The following is a 6322-nucleotide window of genomic DNA, read 5'->3' on the forward strand; positions in this document are numbered from 1 at the left end:
CACCGTCGGCCCCACCTCGCACGGGGCTGTGGTCCCGCCTCCTTCCCGATCCCGGCCCCGCCTCCCTCGAAGCCCCGCCTCCCCTCAGGTTCTAGCCCCGCCTCTTTCCCGGCCCCGCCCCCCAGCGCCCGCGCCAGCCCACCATGGCTTCTCACCTTCCCGCCTCAGACTCGGCGCCCCGCGGGAGCGCGGCTCACCCACGTCGAGGCTCGGCGCACGTTCTCGCGAGCCTTCCGTGTTCCAGCGGGAAGTGGCGGCCTCCACGGGTGGTCCTCACCCAGCGCTGCCTCAGCAGATTGAGGGAGAGCAGCCACCGCCCGGCTTCTGCGGCTTGAAAACTTGGCGTGGCCTCACGGCGGCTTTCTTCACTTGACGTATTTGGAATTTTCCCGCGGCCGCTCGGGGGTGGGGCTGCGTGCACGCACGCTGCCGCAGTGCACGCTGGGATCGAGCGCGCTCCCGCGGCGTGACGTGAAAAGCCGCCGGATCTCAGGGCGGAAGTAGGCGGGCGCGCGCCATGCCTGACCCGCTGCGCCGGGAAAGTTTATGCTGTGGAGGGGAGAGAGCCCTGGAAGGTCTTGAGAAAGGAGTCTCCTAGATGGGTCCTGCCTGCGACTTCCTAGTCGCGGGCCCAACACCGAAAGTGTTTTGTTTGGTTAGCGATCGCCCCATCCCAAGTCAGGCACATGCACTGCTTGGTTCGGGTCAGATCGGTTCCAAGTAGCGTTTAAGACGCATGAGTGGAAATTTTCTTTCGTGTCTGATGACGCTTGTGTTATCTTTTATTCTTGAATTTTTAACATTACGGCAATTTGGGGGAGTCGGTTTTCACTAATGTGGGTCCTGAGTCGTCAGGTTTGGCAGGTGCTTTTACCGCTGAGCCATTTTACTGGCCTTTAAAAAAAAAATTGAATTTAGAACTACATGAAGATATTCCACAGAGGAAGAGTGAATAACCTTAAACTTAGAGCTAAATCAGTGCCTCATAATCACAAGGACACAACTTCAAGTGTGCTTTAAAAACAAAGTAATGGATGTATGTAATAAATAGCTTATTTAAACACGCAGGTATTTATGACAACATAGCCATCTCACCAGTGAACAAATCCAGTTCATAATGCAAGTGCTACCAAGGTTATAAAGCTTATAAATTACAAGATGAGTATCTTGAGTAGTAGTGGGCAAGCTTTTAAACTTAAGGGAGGGGGGGGTGATGGCTCAGCGGTTAAGAGCTTTGGCTGCTCTTCCAGAGGACAGCATCCACGTGGCAGCTCACAACCATTGGTAACCCTGCTCAAAGAATCGGATGCCTTCTTTATGGTACAGATATACATAAGGCATAACACACGTACATAGAGAATAACAATTTATAAAACTTAAAGGGAGACACCCCAGGAACCTGACCCAAAATTAACAGTTCTGCTTTAGGGAATCAAGAGGTTAGCTTTTTTTTGTTTGTTTGTTTTTTTGTTTTTTTGTACCTTCCTGAGGCTTTGTGCTTTTTTTGAGGTGTCATTTTGTTGGGAGCTGTGAACTCCAAGATCCTGAATTTCTCATAAACAACTTATTTTCCCCTGATCTGAGTGCCTACAGCTGCTCTGAGCATGAGACCCTCAGGCGTTCCTGATGGCAGGGGAATGGTTTCTGGTGTGTTTGGCTGGGGCGTGGCTATCCCTATATAAGCTACCCCTGGACACAATAAAGGGGGCATTCTTGGAGCTTCAAGGATGACGTTGTCTCTGTCTGTGAGTCTTTGTGTGTTTCAACCTCCAGTCCCTTGCCCAGTTCACGAACTGTATGGTGGCACATACCGGGCATGGTGTGCTACAATTTTAGCATAATCTAAGTCACAGCGTGTTTCATGAGACCACTATCAGTATGACACCTTGGCCTTGAAAAAGTCGGGGAGTAGCCAGGCGGTGGTGGCGCACGCCTTTAATCCCAGCACTCGGGAGGCAGAGGCAGGCGGATCTCTGTGAGTTCGAGACCAGCCTGGTCTACAAGAGCTAGTTCCAGGACAGGCTCCAAAACCACAGAGAAACCTTGTCTCGAAAAACCAAAAAAAAAAAAAAAAGAAAAAGTTGGGCAGTGACAAATTTTTGTTAGCCTTTGTATTGACCAGCAAACACAATGTGAAACCAGGTTTGTTTCTTGTTTTTTTAGAGTGATAGTGACGGTTTTGGTACTCAGATTTGTTTAATATACTTGCAGAAAAAGTAGCAGTCTTGACATGCAGCAAATTTATGTCAGTTTAGTAGTTAATAAAAAATTACAGTGCATACCCGGGCAGATGGCATACACACCTTTAATCCCAGAGCACAGGAAATAGAGGCAGGTGGATCTCTGAGTTCAAAACCAACATGGTCTTACAGAGTGAATTCTATGAAAATCAACACTACACAGAAAATCTCTATCTCGGAAGAAAAAAAAAAGAATTACTGGGCTATGTAACTTCATGTAAAGTGGCACTATCTTCAGGCCTAATTTAGACTATATTGGAAGCATCTACTGTATAAAGATGCAAACTTAAGTTCATGGATTTTCATAGGTGTTCATTCTATGCAGCATCCATATCTACAGAGTACTTTTAGCACTAGTGAGAAGGCCACCTTGTTGTTGTAAAAGGAGCAGCAGGCCACTTCCTGCTGCCCGGCTCCCAGCTGCCTGGCTGGCTTATACTCCGAAATAACAACAGACAAATTATATTCATTTAAACACTGCCTGGCCCATTAGTTCTAGTCTCTTATTGGCTAACTCTCATATCTTGATTCAACCAATTTCTAATAATCTGTATATCACCATGAGGCCATGGCTTACCGGGAAAGATACAGCATGTCTGACCTGGCAGCTTCATGGCAGGCCACTCTCTCTGACTCTGCTTTCTTCCTCCCAGAATTCTGTTCTCTCTACTCCACTCACCTGAGTTCGCCCTATCAACTAGGCCAAGGCAATCTCTTTATTTAACCAATGAAAGTAACACATAGACAGAAGACCCTCCCACACCACTTTGTGATACGTCCAACGTGAATAAATCTTACTTTTGAATTGTAACAAAAACTGAGTATGGAGTTTTGAAAATAGTTTTGGTTGTGGTGTAAGAGAGCAACAGAAATACTGTGTCAAAATTAAACTGACAAATTGAGGGGACTTGTTAGAACTTTTTAGTTTTTACATTCAAGAGAGAAAATGGAAAAACCAGCAGCTGAAGGCTGCAAAATTGCTGCCTCTATAAATGTTCCTTTAAACTTCAACAAATGCATAGAAACACCTGTCTTGAGTTCCACATCGTGAACAGAATTGTAGGAGTCCTTGCGCAATGAGTTAAGATACACACCTAGCTCCTGCGCGAGACTGGGCATCCGCACACTGATTTGCTCCTGGCTTTGATACTTTATGCCTTTGGTGTGTCAAGCGTATCTCATGTGTTTAATAGTTTTGCCTTTGGTACTTCAAATGCACCACGTGTGCTTAAGTTCCGACGCTGCGTAGATCACTTGCCTTGCATTCATTCTTGAAGCTCACATTGACCATACACGGTAGGTAGTATTTCTGCTTCACAGACGGAGAACCAGATGCAGAGCTGTGTTTTCTAGCAGGTGTCAGAACCAACCTTCAAAACCAGGTCAGGTGTCTTTTTACTGCTCGTTATGTGCCTGCCCGTCTCTGAGCTAGCTGAGAATAAAATGGGAACTAGAGACTGTGACCCAGAGACTTTTATGCACTGCCCTAACCACAGTATTCTCACTAAAATATTTTGACTGAAATATACACTGAATTAGAGAAGAAAACTCTGTGAACAGCACATATCAAAGAAGAGCTTCGTGACGCATGCAGAAAGTAATGAAAGTCCGATCACTGCCCGGAGAGGAAGAGAACCCTGATATTAAAGAAGAGGGGAAGAAACAGGAGTAGAAGTTCATGGGAAAGGGAAGTCCTTTCCCTGCAGATACACCCCCTACCACTCGCTGGCCTCTCTTGTCTTCTATCTGTTGTGGTCTCACAGTCTTCAACTTTGTCATGGTACAGAGGCATGACCAGAAGACAGCGTAATTTGAAAACAGGAGCCCCAAGCAGAGCCCGCTTTGAATTTTTATCTTTTCCAGGCTAGTGACATTCAGCAGTCCTCTCTCATGATGCTGGAACTGCTGCCACAGTTACTGGGAACCACACAGTCTCAAGGGGAAACAACTGATGTTAAATGGGGTGCTGTGTTGTGAGCTGCAGTGCTGAGTAGGTCAGGTATGTTACACACATTTTGATATGTTTACAGTAGGTTGTAGCAGAAAGGAGTATCACCATAAGTAAAGTCTGTGCTGCTATAAGAATACCATCCCAAGCTCAGGAGGATCGGTACCATACACAGACATTTGCCATAATTAGTCGAATAGTGTGGAAACCTGAGCCTGGCTGAAACCACTCCTGCAGAATCTGGAACCCCTAAATCCCTGTGCATACCCAAGTCAGAGAGCACAGTGAAACAATGAAAGTAGCAAAAAAAAACCCTGACTGACAGAAAAGACAGAGAGGTAAAAGGATATGTGGCTGCATGAAAACACAGTAGATTTCATTCCCAACTTTCTAATTTTAAGACCAATTTTTTGGGGGGTGTAGGGGGAGGGAGGACAAGGTCTCACTGTGTAGCTCTGGATGTCTTGGAACTCATTCTGTAGACCAGGCTGTCCTTGAGCTCACAGAGGTCTACATGCCTCTGCCTCACAAGTATGATTAAAGGTGTGCACCATCACACCAGGCCTTTTTTTAAAAAATTATTTCATGTGCATTGGTGTTTTCCTGCATGTACATCTGCATGAGGGTTTCAGGTCTCCTGAAAGTGGAGTCATAGATAGTTGTGAGCTTCCATGTGGGTGCTAGGAATTGAACCCAGGTCCTCTGAAGGAGCAGCCAGTGCTCTTAACCACTGAGCCCTCTCCAGCCCCTACTTTTGTCCAGCCCAGCTTTTTTTTTTTTTTTCTATTTATTTTATTTTTTTTTTTTTTGGTTTTTTGAGACAGGGTTTCTCTGTGGTTTTGGAGTCTGTCCTGGAACTAGCTCTTGTAGACCAGGCTGGTCTCGAACTCACAGAGATCCGCCTGTCTCTGCCTCCTGAGTGCTGGGATTAAAGGCGTGCGCCACCACCGCCCGGCCTTTTACAGTTTTTGTTTTTTTTGTTTTTTTTTTTTTTTTTTTTTTTTTTTGGCCAGCCCAGCTTTTTAAGGCCAGTTTTAGCCAAGCTAACCATAGTATTTTCTGTTCTTAGTTGTGCACATATTTTTGCATATGCTTGTAACCATCATGCCTTTCCCTAGCTGATTTCAATGACAAACTACCTGGAGTTAGATAACTCTTGTGTGTCTCTGGGTGTTAGGAGAAGCAAAGTATCTTTTCCTTACCCACCCTCAGTTCATGGGTAAGGCTTCTGAAACAAAAACAAGAGCCCAGCATAAAAGTTTTCAGTTTCACGTGACACTGGGACCCAAGGAAGCAATGAACCCTGGGAATCTTTATGCTAATTTTGATGGAAAGTGAACAGCCATGGGGAGAGAGAATTGGGCGGAGAATATAAGCTGCTAGTCATGAATGAGGGGGCATTAGCAGGTCTGTTTGTTCAGAGCCTTCTCTGTGTCCCTGCGTCTTCAGAGAGGAAGGTGTTCCTTTGTCCATGTCATGAGCAACCACTTTTCACTTGACGGTCTCAGAACTTACTTCAGAAGGTTAAAAAACTCTTCCTAGGTTGTATGGCCTGTTTCAGGGGAAGGAAATCACAACCTTCCTGCTTTTCCTAGTACCTAGATGCCAGTAATCATGGAAGCTACCTGCTTTGGCTAACAATAAAGAAAAATCATTCTCTGTTTTGTCAAAATGAGCATTACTTTAAGTGCCTGTATCTTGCTACAGGACGAAGACGAAACACTGTAATAAAGTCAGATTTCTGTGGTTAAAGAAAACCCATGTCCTCTGCCTTAAGCTTGGTCTAGAGAAAGAACCATCCTCAAGTTAATGAATTGCTGCTTTTCCTGCAGAGCCCATCAGCGGGTGCATGGTTGTTACATGAGACTATCCAAGAGTAGCAGATGTCATTTTAAAACTGGTGTGGGTATTGTAGCCTGAATTACAAAGACAGGTAACCTGCCTACTTACTAAAAACATGTAAAGGCTGGAGATCAGAGGAACAACCCTAGCCTCGTGGAATTTCTAACAGGATTCCAGAAAACAAAAATCCGTGTTTTTCCCCATTGAGCAATGAATGACATGTACACTCTTTCAGAAGAACGTGCAACCAATTTTAGCCCAGTTTTATTTAGGTCAGTAAACACATACATTC

At 45.4% G+C, this 6322-nt stretch overlaps 1 protein-coding gene across 3 annotated transcripts in view; it reads right to left on the reverse strand.

The window, feature by feature from the left end:
• The window catches only part of Fancc (FA complementation group C), a 110369-nt gene extending 109984 nt beyond the window's left edge, over nucleotides 1–385 (reverse strand). For all 3 annotated transcript variants that reach the window (XR_009058200.1, XM_057787713.1, XM_057787712.1), the window contains exon 1: nucleotides 156–385. The gene's annotated coding sequence lies outside the window, so the exon portion shown is untranslated. The remainder of the gene's footprint in view (nucleotides 1–155) is intronic.
• Nucleotides 386–6322: the final 5937 nt, after the last annotated feature.

Source organism: Chionomys nivalis, chromosome 13 (genome assembly GCF_950005125.1).
Source record: "Chionomys nivalis chromosome 13, mChiNiv1.1, whole genome shotgun sequence".
Lineage (NCBI taxonomy): Eukaryota > Metazoa > Chordata > Mammalia > Rodentia > Cricetidae > Chionomys > Chionomys nivalis.